The sequence below is a fragment of the Stigmatopora argus genome, chromosome 2 (genome assembly GCF_051989625.1).
Source record: "Stigmatopora argus isolate UIUO_Sarg chromosome 2, RoL_Sarg_1.0, whole genome shotgun sequence".
In the NCBI taxonomy this organism is placed as follows: Eukaryota; Metazoa; Chordata; class Actinopteri; order Syngnathiformes; family Syngnathidae; genus Stigmatopora; species Stigmatopora argus.
Genome location: NC_135388.1, coordinates 10,861,463 through 10,875,652, shown reverse-complemented (window position 1 = coordinate 10,875,652; position 14,190 = coordinate 10,861,463). Strand labels below are relative to the sequence as shown.

Below are 14,190 nucleotides of genomic sequence, written 5' to 3'. Positions count from 1 at the left end.
CATAAAGGGAATGCCAATGAATGCATGCCAATCTGATGGGTTGTTTTCCTTGAGCATGGTGGTTTCTTGTGCAACAAATTACAGACACAGGGTGGGTCAGGAGATGGCATGTTTTTCGAAGAAAAAAAAGGATGGTGAAGTCATAACTTCCTTAAAATTCTTTCGGATTTGGCACGATATGTTTCAGGTGCATCCATCTGAAGTGTGCTTCTCAGACTAACTGTTTGTTTCATCTGTTCCGTATTGGCACGGTCGTCAGGTTGATCTGGTTATCAAACATCCCAATATCGGCTTTTTCCAGTACTATAAGCCTTCAGCATTAGTGAAGACAATCTCTAAGAGGAAATGAAACATTCTACTGCTACAGACTGACTCTCCTAGAAACAAAAACTGGTATATACAGGATACAGATGAGTGCATTTAAATGAAAGTCGATGCACTCTTCAACTGTGTCCGTGTCTCATCCTAATCAATGTAATGCAACGCCAGCAGGATGTGCAGCCTTTTCCAGTTTTATTTTCACCAATGTATTGCTTACTAAGTATATTGAGCAATAATATCAAAATTCAGTACATCCAATGCATGCATTTCAATTTACCTCCAAGTCATAGCATTATGGATGCACCTCAGTGGGGTCATTAATCAAAAAAATGCATGCAGTGTGTAATAACAAGCGGTAGGAAGAGATAGACTTGAGATGAGGTCGTGCACAGTATCAGGCGACACAATGGCTATCGATGTACACAATCTGATCAGTTGGCATTCCGCACCTGGGTCACTCCTCCACAAACCCCAAATGCCATGTCAGCATCGAGTAAAAGGAGGTAAAACACATTTCCAATTGTCCCAGAAACACAGCAAGCAGAGATAGTCAGCTCAATCCGACAAAACAGAAAAACAAAAGGCAAGCGATGAAATATGTGCGTGTTTGTGAAATTACCCTAAAACGAATTCTAGGTCACAGAGATTTATTTGTAGTTATGAATATGGAGAAGAAATAATTCACGAAGCGCGACGACAAAGATAACATTGAAAGCTGCGGCTGATTCTATTTACCGCTGTTTTTTTTGAAAGCAGGAACAACCAAAATGACGATATTAAAAATATTCTTTCATACATCAAACGCTGAGTGAACCTGTTGACCCTTCTGAATAAAGCCTCTCTCTGGAGAATTGACACACATCTTTCAAGACACTTCTGAAGACAGACATGGATGCTGTTTGGCCTCTGATATATTTTTAATATTCAGATCATATCAAATGTGTCCCCTTTCAATTATTGATCCATCTATCTACTCGCAACATAACACATGCTGAGTTCTGGCATGTGATTCGCAGGGCCCACTCAGTCGATGCTCTTCTTCGACGCGATAAGCGCAGGTCGAGCCGCATCCTGTGTGCAACACGCTCGGCCGTTGGAACGACGGACGCGTGCTCCATCAAACACCATCAAACAGCTGCCGCGCTGCCAGCCCGGCAAATAAACATGGCGGAGGGCACGTTTGCAGTGTCTGCATCACCATCAAAATCCAGTGACAGCAACACTTGAAGAGATACCCACAACTATTTCTGACCTTATTTTCAACAGTATTTGACTTGAAACGCTTTTGATAATCCACAGCACTGACTCAGAAATAGATTAACAGAATTAAATATGTTGCTTTAAAAAAGATACTTACTCAGTATAACACTAATGTGCCCATTTCATCTCGTTAGAATATTGCAAACACCAAAGCAAATGTAAAGAGGCATGTATCAGAAAATAAATAAAAATAACATAGCTAATATTATTAACGAAGCATAAGAAAAATATAACCAGACGTTACCTAAAGTGTGGTATGCGAGCCAATAGCAGTACGGAGGCTCCTCTAGTGGCAAGGTAAAGATTCGAGCTATGAAATACTACAGAAAATTACCTTTAAATGATAGCAAATCGATCAAAATTGACAGAAAAAAACTTAATAGTGGAAGCTGTCACCCAGCCCAATAAAAAAATCTCCAAACACAAGTTGGTGTCACAACTAGAATGAGCTTTACATTTTTGCAGTCCAGCATGCTATCATTAGGCTTTTTATTCTGTTTTTGCCATGTGACCATTGTGCCATTCTGACAACATATACTAGGTAACGCATCACTAGAAAACTACACATGATCACAAATTATGGTTGTGACATCACAACCAGACTAGCTGAAAAGATTGTTTCGGATGGAACAACAATGAAATAGTAAAAGATAGCAAGACTAAAATCCCAAAGTAGTTTTCTACATGTAAAAAAATATTATTGCAGTCATTTTCATTTTTTGACATGGTCTGAGGGAGTTTAAAGTTACTGTTTTAAATTTCAAAGTTGTACCATGCAGGAACGTTTTCTTAGTCCAATTCACTTTCACGTGTCATCATTAACCACTGATTTGTGAAGAAGAGAAAATTTGATTTGTTTTAAAAGGCTGTTGCATTAAGCGTACATTAACTTATCACATTGGGATACATTTGTTGGAATTCTAAGACAATTTGTTTGTATTAAAAGTGCAGTGTTGATAAATAATCTGCATCGTGTTGGTGTTTTACATTTGGTTTTCATATAATAAAGCTCTTTTAGGATGGATTGTTTTAATTATCTATTTCATTTTCTAAAAGGTAGTTTTTATTTAACTTTTATGCACAGTATTTTAATTAAGTCATTATTTAAGAAAATGTTTTCATAGTCATATTTGAGTGCAGTGTTGAAGCTATGCATTAAGTGACATTAGCTAACAAAATATTAGATTTTTTTTAATAATTAAACATTTTAATGGTGATGATTCTGGCCTACTTTACTACCTCAATATAATATTAACTATGGTGGTTCTTTGATCACTAAATATTTAACCATCTGTTCCTTTACTGCATATAGTAATCCAGTATTAGATATTGAATATTGTATGCTTGCAGATGCTAATCGGAAAAACACTAAACACGAGTTCTACAAGCGTATACTTATAGTGTGTGCGGCATTTGCTAGCAGTCCATTTTACCAAGGACTATAAAGCAACAATGTTATTTAATGGAGAGATTGTTTTCTATACAATCTCTTGACCAACAGCATCTCCTGTGGCGGCTCATTTCCGAGCGTGGCGCCCCCCACCCTCCGTGTCCGGCTTCAGGGGGCGCAACGAAGCAAAGGGAGCAAAGTAGAGGAGGGACACCACGCTGGCAGAAAGGAAACCTTCCATGCGCGCGAGCCCGAGTGGCTAGAGGACATTTCACGCTAATGGCGGCCGGGCCAATTGGAATGACTGCAACGCTGCATGATTTGAAGGTCAGGAGACAGCGGATTATATTCCGGTGATGGCGGCGAGGGGGTGAGGGGGATTGGCGGAGTAAAATGGAGCCTCCCTTCCTTTACCCCGCCCCATCTCGCATGCTCCTGAATTATTGCAGAAGAGCCACGATTGAATCAACATAGCACCAAACGCCGGCGCCATTACTCTTTCAGATAGCACGCTATGAAACACGAGGCAGGAACAGTACATCAAAATGAGAAATTCTACACAGGGAAATTTAGAAATTGCCTTTTTCATGGCATGAAACAAACACTTTTCTGCTATAATAAAGAATTAACATTTACTCTTTACTCTAGTACATTCTATTGTCCACAAAAGAAAATTGCAATTCACTCAGGATAATTGTTTTCCTCACTGATTGGGATATTGAATTATTTGTTATGGCCGAGAGCATGTTGATAAAACAAACAATTGCATTTCTTCTTAGACACACAGGCGACAAGCCAGATAAACGAGAAGGCCTGCAAACGTACAATAATTTGTCAGGATTGCAGCTGGAGGTGCAAAAGTTACTCACACATAACCAAAGCACTTGCATGATTATGCACATGACTGCAGTAATAAGATGTAATATGACGAGGAAGGAAAGCACACATTTAGTGCGGCCATTTTGCAAGCGGGCCCAACATGATTACATCTTTCCTTGTTCTATACTCTAGGAAGCAAGAGGCCAGCATGGACGCCATTTCGAACAAGGCAATAATGACACTGTCTCGACTGCATGGAATCACTGCCATTTAAAGGAATAGTTCAGAATCAGCCTTGATGGGAATTTGACTGAAATACTTTTTTGTTATACCTTATTGATTATTTGTTTACGTATTTATTTAATTTCTTATTGTTTTATGATTCTCTTCTCAGTGCAAAATGCATCCGCCTTACCATGTTGTCTGCTTGAAGTATCTCACACAAAAAAAATCCTATACAATTCTGTCAACATTTTTTATTCCTAATTATAATAATGATTCCCAGCATGTCAAACCAGACGAGTGTTGTCGAAAGGAAAAGTCTGAGGACTTATGGCTCCCCCTATGTTCTTGCTGCAGTCGACAGGCGCTAACAAGCAGAAAAGTCTATCCGGCGCATGTTTGAATGAGTGGCCATGTTAAGCTCTTAAAGAAGCCATTAATCCAGGATTTTGGGAGCCCGCGTAAATTTGCCACATTATCATGGTCGTGCCCAGACCATAGTCTGAGTTTAATCACTATGACCAGGAGCACTCAAGGTCTCACGGAGACCTTTTAAACATCAGCAAGACACCGAAGAAGCAATGTCATCAGCATTGTCATGCTCCAGAATGACTTTTAACCGGTTGACTGTTGACTGCTTACATTAGTGCTTTTTTACCCCAAGGACCACCTCTAAAGAATGCTTAGCTCCGGATGAAAGTCTGTTCATAGAAAATAATATAGTGATCTAACCTCTAAAACGTGTATTTCATATTATCACAACTAAACACAACCAGATTATGCACTATTCAGATTTTGTAAACAATTCAATTAAAATTAATTTCCTGAGGAATTGTACTTCAAGAAAGCCTGGGTGAAATAGAAAGTGAGAAAAGATTAAAGGAAAATGTACCCAAATTATAAGATGCACCCACAACATTTTACTGGAAAACTGTGTTTTCGCATATATAACCTGAACTGGACCATAAGACAAGGGGCTCCACATTGTATTAAGCGATATTGAGAGCAAATGACATAAAAATCATTAGCCTGTAAAAGCCTATAAATTAGCTGTACTGGACTGTAAGCCATCGCCTTCAAAAAGTATAGAGAAAAGTAGCTGCTACAATATTGTGCATGTGGTTACGTTCACTACAATAGAACATTTACTGTGTTGCACTAAAACAAAAAACTTAATTCATTGTTCGTCATAACACGTCACAAATTTATACACTGATTATTTCTAACAAATTTGTATAATTTTCCATTTAAAATGAAATGATGTTGTCAATGTACTTTCCTAAATGTTGTTGAAATAAAATATTCAAATTTTGTGTCAATGTACAACATGCTTCATGTGTTCCCAGGCTAATACTTAAATTTAATTCTGAGACAAATGCAGTAGAGAGCGGCAATAATTGAAACCATTACTACTTAAAATCTCTTTGATCCTTTAACACTGTCATTGATGCAGAGAGCAAGCAAGAAGCGGATTGGCGTTAAGGGAGGACGGGTGAACTCTGCGGCCAGTAGGCCAAGCTCATCCTGAGCCGCCAGACGTTTTGCAGGCTAGAGCAGGCCGACACATCTCTGCTGCCCTCGCCTCCAGATGCACACAGGCCAGACGAGCGCATGTCTAACACAGTAATGCAGACTTATAAAAATATTATCAGCTGACAGCTCTGGCTTCAGCTCCTAACTGAGCATCTGCATAACAGCCATCCCGCTATATGGCAGAATTCATGAGGAAACGCTCACGTGACTCACAATCCAAGGGAGCAGTCACGGGCTCGGGTCAAGGTTTAGGTCTTGAGCGGGGGCTTTGCTGGATAGAGGATATTAGTAGCAGTGGACGGACTGATAAATCTGCCTGGGCAGGCAATAGGACATGACTTACCATGGAACATATGAAAAAATACCACAGATGTGGTGGTGAAAAAAAAGAGAAAATTAAATGAATAATGGAAGCAAGCCTGAGTGGCTGTATGCCCCCCAGCCCCTACCCCTCACAGTCAAACAGTGTAAACACACTTGTCAGTGTACAGTTTTCTCGCAGACTGATGCATCCACTTGTCATGCACGGCAGCAGATTAAACGCAAAACCAGAACCTGCCATGATAACCTGCTCCTACCTGGGAGGGGTGCTCATCACCGGGCTAAATCAATCAAAGACGAGCCCTACTTACTTTGCTTGGAGTTAAAATATGACAGGAGCAATAAAGAAAAAAGTTACTCGCAAAACAGTCAAATATTATGTGAGAAACCTGCCAATGCTGCTCAGAGAATTCACTATTAAAAGTTGTCAACATCAAATAAATGTTTATTAATATCATGTGAGTGGCAGTATACGGTCATGGGGGGGTTGTGCATGTGTGACAGTGAATGTGAAGAAGTGAGTGAGTTAGCAAGGGAGTCCAAATGGATTTCAGCCCACGAATAAATCACTGTCGCCACAGAAACGGGCCGACAGTTGTGATGGATGGTTGAAATTTTTGTGTTGATGTCTTTAGTATTGCTGACAATTTGGTTGAGGTGGCTTTTTCACTTTTGCACGACACATTCAAATGCCGGCATATACGGTGTCGCTGTGGTTTTCCCATAACCCCTTCAGCAAAAAAAAAACAGCCATGATGTATTTTTTCTTTGCATTGTAAAATAAAGACGAATGACTATAATCTATAATATATAAAAACACACTGAAACTCTGGAATCCATTGTGTGCGTGTGGATGTGTGTCTGTGATGGTCACATGGACGCACGGACCCTTCTCATTGGCCAACGTCACCACAAGACAGACTGACTGTTTGCTGTGTTTGACAAATACACTACGTCTATGTTGGGATATTCTTTATTCTTGAATGAATTCAATTTAATTTGAGATCAATTTCTAACTATTGGATTATGCCTTAATGTAATAAAACAGGTTGTAATTATGTCAAAAATGTCAACAAAATAAGGGCATTGATTAAACTCATTGGCTTCATTTTGGACTGCGAGCGCTTGTTTGCTGCTAGCACAGGCATTCAAAATAAATCAGACATCTAATGCTGTCAATGGCACTGAAACATGAGCACTCGCAGCCAGTTTAGCCAGTTCAAATTAATTGAACATCTCTCATTGTCAATAGCAGAAATTAAATACTATGAAATTAATCAAATAAATTGTGTCTTATGGAGGGCCACAACCAGTTTTCATAAATTTTAGTAATTTAGGTTTTATTAATGTTATTTTAATTCATATTCATTTTTATTTGTTAAAAGGTTATATGAAATCAACGATAGATTAGAAATATAATAAATACATATTAGTGGCACCTGTTGTCCACATATGTATGAGGACATCTCATTGGCCTAAATGACTCAAATGTGATGCCCATGTACGTTAGCACCAGTCTTTCTTTTTTTTAATTACCAAAAATAGTCACTTGCCTAATAAAGGGTCAAATGTAGTTTAGGTTTTAGGTCTAGGCTATTTATAATGTATGTCACACAGTCTATTTGTACGTTTGCATTCAGTTAGGCAAACACAACACTCAATTATGTTGCTTTTAAAAGTCCAACATTACTCTGTCCAACAGAGATTACTAGGCCTTTAAATTCCTACATGAGAACATATCATTTTTCACTATGTCACATCACCACTTAAAAAAAAAATAACCATGCACTTTTTCTGTGTTACAAAATGACTTGAGCAACTCTTTGTTAGGTTAAACGCAAATAATTTGGTAGCCTAAGCGCACACAAGAAAGTATACATGCTTGCAGACACGCATCAAACTTTAGAGTTGGGCCACTCTGACTTAACCCCCACCCGGCAACACACACCCGCCAACACACACACACACACACACACACAAACACACGCGTGCACGCACATCTCTCCCCCCACCCTCCCGAGCAGCACCTCAGCCCAGTGTTACCAAGTCTTCTCAGCTGGCAGCCTCAAAGCGGCACACACTTGCCACAAACTTCTACAATCGATAGCCCAAAGTCGGCTGAGTCCACGACAGCACACGTTACAAAAGGATTTACTGACCTTACTGTCTCTTTCACCCTCTATGTCGTTAGAGTCCCCTCTCTGCTGCTCCTCTACACCTCTAGTCTCAGTAAGTCATGCAGGAGCCGCCTCGTGCTCCTGCTCAAGCCACACGCATCTGTATGAGTCTGATTTCACAGTCCTGAAGGGCTTGGGGGGGCGGCTGGGGTGGGGGATCATGAACGTGCTGCTTATTTAGAAGCCGGCGCGCAATACCTGCGCTTGTAGGCAGCTGTTTAAAGCAACATCCAGGGTGCATAATACCCCCTCTTCCTTACACTCACTCTCTCTCACACACACAGTCTCTCTCTCTCTTGCTCGCTCAAGCTCCAACACATGTGGACGCACTCACTAGTCTGCTCACAAGGACAACACACACACACACAAACAGACAGACACACACAAAGTGAAAGAGATAGACACAAGCAAGCAGTCTGTCACAGGTCTCTCTACCTGAGTCAGGACAGCGGGCAGTGGGAGAAAGAGTTGGAAAGGCTGGCTGCTCCGTCCCGTCTCCTCGTCTTTCTCCAAAGTGTTTAGAAGACAATTTCAACAAGGGATTGCTCCCAATCTACTAGTGTGATCCACATGGATGAGTTATAATATGCTTGCCACTCTCTCCCTCTCCTGCCCCTCCATCTTCTACTACTCTCTTACTCTTCTTCTCTTTTCTCACTCTTTCGACGCCCGAGCCTATCATCAAGCCGTCACCGGACTCCGCTCCCCCTGTCCGTTTTACAATATTTTGCCTTTTCCCTGTGTGTGTGAGTAAAGGGGCAAAAGAGTGACTCCACCTGAATGCGTCTTAGTGAAATGCATTATTTATTGCACGGCTGCACTCTTTTTTTTTTTTTTTTTACAAACACTGGTGGACATTGGCTGAAGGGAGTGGGGGTGCATAAGTGATAAGTTGGTGTGGAGGCGGAGGGGGGGGCACATGGAATATAAGTTTAATTTATTTATTTATTCAGTGACTGGGATTGCCTTATCATCCAGGGTGATACTTGAGGGCATCGTTCTACGAGCCATCCCAAATCACAGTGCCATTTTTCCCCCCATCACAATGGCTTCCATTTATTACACTTTGCGTGTATGTGTAGCGGAAAGTGTGTGTGCGTGACTGAAGGACTGTCAGGGCAGAAAGAAAGAAAGACATAAACAGTAAATGCCAAAAGGAAAGAAATACAGACAAACAATCTCTTCTAGAGCACTCATTTGACTCACTGAGTGACTGCCATCAACGGTGATAGACGTCCAATGCATTTGACGGCGAATGATCCCTGCCAGACCTCTCAGACAAGGACAGAAAAAAGGAAAAATGACAGACTGAAAGAAAAACACAGGAATGTCTAAAGGTATGTTCACACTGCAGGCCAATTCTATTTTTTTTGCACACACGCAAGAGATTTTTTGGTGTGTTTTCATGCAATATGAACACTGCATATTTGATTTTTTTTTTCATATCTGACCAGGGCCAGTTTGGATGTAGATAAGTATTGGATGTCTATCCGACATCTCTGGAGTATGATTGCATATATGCATGTACTATGTCATTGACAAGTGACATAAACATGGGTATTACTGAATGTAGGCACACAAAATTCCATTTCATTCCTGATACCCCACATGAAGCAATCAAATTTACAAAAACATTAGCTCCAGTAGCATAAAATCCTCAAAATTTGCCAGAAAACCTTAGTGACTAAGGAGTGATGGCTTCTCTGAATGCTGTGACAGGTGACCGTGTGTTACAGTGTGTTTTAGTGTGTCGTAACGGACACGTTGTCTTTGCACTGTAAACCGCATGAGTCTTTGTAATATGAAAAGAAAATAAAAAAAATTAAAAATCTAAATTAGCAGCAAAAAATAAATAAATTGTGATTCCCATCCTCTAGTGTGAACGTACTCTCTAAGAAACTGAAATATAAGCTCATTGGTTTTTTCCAAACAAGGTATGAACAGTTTGTTAGTTAATGTTTTAAAACCTTACTGCTTCCATTATTATAAAACTGATTACAAACAAATTATTTTGAGGATTGTCTCTTTTTTTTTTTCATTTCCATTCAATCCCAGAGGTTAATCACTCCCTTCTACAAATCAGGAGAATAATTACATCATCTGTTAAAATCTAAAAGTTTTTTTTTCAGACTAAGCATCTCAACTTAACATGCATTAAAAAGCTTATGACCTTATGGGCATTTCATTATTTTGATGGCGATTAATTAAACTTGATGCATAATAGAAACACCCAAACACACACACACAAATACTATTCAAGGGGGAGAAGTAACAAGGCACTCCTCAGGACTACAGAAATTACCTTTTTAAAAGGTGTACCAGGTCAAACTCACCCACATTAGTGTGGCTCCAATCATTCCCCGTGGGGAACGTGAAAAGCCATCCAGTGTACCTGCCAAATGTGGTCCAGGGCCGAGTCGGCCCGTTCTAACACCACCATTAGCACCACTGCAAAACGACTATATTGGCTTTAACAGTCAATCTGAATTATTTTAATACTAGCATAATTATATGGATTTTCCAAAATCTTTTTTGAGTAAAAAAAAAGACTTTCTTACTCTTAAAATGTGATATGAAGCACGCATATGCGCCCTACCTCTATGCAAGCAATACTATTTAAAACCAACACTTAAAAAAATATATAAATAGTTCGATCAACTCTAACACAGTTCAGTGAGAAGAGCATGAATTTCTCTTCCCACCCAAAAGAGCCCCCACTGGTGGAGTGAAATTAAACATCCAGTCTGTCCAACTCTGCTGCCCCGTCGCATCCATGACTTTCCCGACATCATCCAGTGTCATTAAATATAACACTAGAAACAATATTCCTTTCCTTTTTTTCCTTTTTGTAACTTTATGTTTCTGAATGGCATTATCATGTTTTATTAATATCTCTGAATTATTACTCATTTCCCTCTTAGAATGAAGTGCTTTAATCCACATCTAAAGTACTCATCAAGGCTATTGAGGGAAATCAGTGTGGAAGGATATGGTATATTTGCAAAAATGCAAAGGACGAATGAAAAATAAATGGCGATACTAAAATATTAACTTTTAATTTTAAAAAGATAATTTACCTCCAAGATTCTATTCTTTTCAAAGACCGCCCCGAAAACTTTCCAATTATGTCATAATAATCCTATTTTTTAACATGATTTCAACCTTGTGTTTTCATTTTTTTTATAGCACATACATGAATGCAGCTTTAAATTTGACATTGGGGAAACAGTTTCAACTGTCTTGCCTTCATGTCCCCTGTTTTTTTTAACAATAGTGAACTGTAATTCCCATGATCACCCTTGAAAGCATGACCTTGTGCTGTGTGACGGCGAGATAGCTGCAGCATGAAGACAGGATGCCACTTATCATCAAGGGATGAGGTGGCTGTTTAATTTCACACCACCAGTGGCTAAAACCCCGGTTAGTGCTGAGCATCACAATGGCGGCAACGCTGGGGGAGCAGATGTCCTGGCGAAGAGGGTGCAAGGGGGGTAGAAGGACAGGAGGTGGGTTGGGGCTTGCGAGTGGTGGTAAAAAGTGTGCGGTAGAGTGGCTGAACTGTCACCGTGTATTGTACTCACAACAGGCCGACCCCAGTGGCCACGGGCCAGAAAAAAACAACATCTCTCTCTTTATGATGCACAATAAATGCATAAATAGCCATCTGGGTGTAGTGTCTTATAACTAAAAGTAGTTGGACGCACCCAGGGGGATGTGAAGCGGATGTCGAGAAGCCTCCGCGGCAAGCAAATGCAATCCGGCCCAATATTAGTGACTGTCCGATAGTTTTGTGAAGAGCTTCTCATTGTCTATGGTGATGAACTTGAGCTTTAGCCTTCTACCTCGGGGTCTTTTTGTCTCATACCGAGTGCTACTGGCTCCCCACTTGCAGTCCCTCCCTCATGCATCACACACACACACACACACACACGTGTTCATGGCCAGACATAATACACCCGCCCCCCTTCAAGTGATGCCTACCCAACCGAAAATCAAATACAGTAATGAACAACCACAGAAAATGGCAACCCTCTCAAACATGGCGGCTCATGAATGGTCACACGCAAACCAGGGAAGAACAATAAGGTCACTTCTCTCATCTGAGACGCTCTGCAACCCATCTTCATATCACATAGCCTTTCCTTTGCTTTATATTCTCTCCTATTCCTCGCAAATGTCTTCTTTTGGTCTTTTATTTCCCCACTCAATTCGGTATGCAGATGTAAAGGCTTATTATTTAAGAGACAAATGATGGGGAAGATGAGAAGAGACATGCGGCCGCCTCTGAGTGATGAGAAAATTAGGAGAGTGAAAGGCGGTTCCCTGAGAGGACCATCCCCTTTTCATGGAAGGTAATAAAAATTTAAAAATAGGAAAATACAAATAATGGTGCCCCTGCCTCTGTCTGCATTGTGCAACTCAGCAGGGAAAAACAAATCTGATGGCGATTCTTCCACACCAAAACCTCGCCTCGCATTGCTCCAGACCAGACCCTACATATTCCACCCACCAACACACACGTACACCCTCCCCAGTATATTTTGTTCCTCTATTTCCTCCATCAGTGGGCGATATACACAAGATTGCAAATTCATTTAGAACGGCTTGATTTCTATTTTTATAATATCAGAACATCAAGTTAAAGAAAATAAATGTTTATTCGGCAGACTCGGGAGGAAAGTGGAGTGAAAGAGCCCATGCGGAATCAGTAAATCACTCCATCTGGAAGATGAACGGCATGTTTTGGACTTCATTGCTTTTCGTCTCGGCCGAGTGGCCAGTGTGGCGGCTGCGTTAGCGGGACCAGCGGGCTGGGCTAGGGGGCTGACGCAGAGGGTTCAAGAGAAAGAAAATGAAGTGGCGACCGGCAATGTTTGGCTCACCACACGTTTAAAATGAAGTAATCTGATTACTTCTTGACAAATGACCTTAGTTACTTTATTCGTTACTGGATACATACTGGATGTAGTACATCAGGGCTGTCAAACCCAACTTTACGGAGGCCACATTCTAGTTTTGGTTTCCCTTAGAGGGCCGTTGTGTCTCTAGACTATGGGTGCCACCTCATCTCTCTCATCTCATTTTCTGAACCGCTTTATCCTCATTAGGAGACCCCCACTTCGAGGCCGAAGCACTAACCACTCAGCCCCCGGGCTGCCCCGCTGCCACCTTTAATCAATTAATTGACAATTAATCACTTATCGAAAGACTCAACAACTGTTGTGATAGTTTATGAGCTTTTAAATGGCAAATAATAAAAATATTTTCTGGATTTATTATCTTAGTATTATTATTATTATTATATAGTTTCGGACAGATATACAGTTGTTTCCTACTCTAAGAAGAGCAAATAAAATGGAGTGATTAAAAAAGGTATGAACATAATTTGTTGCATACACAAGCTAACATAGTACTCAGCCCCATGTTAACACAAGAGGTAAGTGTGACAATTTCACAAATAATGAATGACAACTGAAATACTGTATTTTGTAACAAATGCCGGCAAAAGACATAAACCACAAACAGACTATGTTTCTGTACACAATAAGGACTTTGATGCCACAAGTACAAGATTATTTTAAAAAAATAAGGTGTTCACAGCTTGTTGCATAACGTGCTGGTCACTACTGATATTTGTACAACAGCATGGGTCCAATGCTCTTAACAGCCAGAATGTGCAATGGATCGATGGTTATTTATAACTTTCTTGTGTCAGAGTTAACAGTTGAACCTATTAAATTCTGAGCTTCAAATTATTTTGAACAAATACTTCAACTGAGGGAGTTGTATTATGTTATACTTCACTTCATTTATTACAAAATGAATCAAAAACTAATTGTAAGTTGTTTGTGCTTTATTTGGATTAACACTGTGAAAAAGAGAAAGGTTTAAAATTATTTGTCTTTATTGCGCAACCCATGTGATGATAAGGGGTGCGGAAAACGAAAGAATGATGGTACGATAGTTCTTGCGCCTGACTTCGGTCCCAGCAGCATGGGATCAATTCCCACTCGGTGGCGGTGTGATTGTGAGTGCAAATGGTTGTCTGTCGCTATATGTGTCATATGACTGGCCGGCGACCAGTGTGGGGTGTAACCGGCCTCTCACCCAAAGTCAGTTGGGATAAAGAGGTGTTGAAAGTGAATG

The 14,190-nt window shown here is 40.3% G+C and overlaps 1 protein-coding gene across 6 annotated transcripts in view; it reads right to left on the bottom strand.

Annotated features, from left to right (window-relative positions):
* zfhx3b (zinc finger homeobox 3b) overlaps window positions 1–14,190 on the bottom strand; it is a 313,149-nt gene that overhangs the window by 192,629 nt on the left and 106,330 nt on the right. The window contains exon 1 of one of the 6 annotated variants that reach the window (XM_077619356.1): window positions 8,479–8,550. The exons of 4 other annotated variants lie outside the window; for them this stretch is intronic. The gene's annotated coding sequence lies outside the window, so the exon portion shown is untranslated. Of the gene's footprint in view, window positions 1–8,025; window positions 8,192–8,478; window positions 8,551–14,190 lie in introns of those variants that run through there. One more of the 6 variants, XM_077619348.1, reaches the window with a different exon arrangement.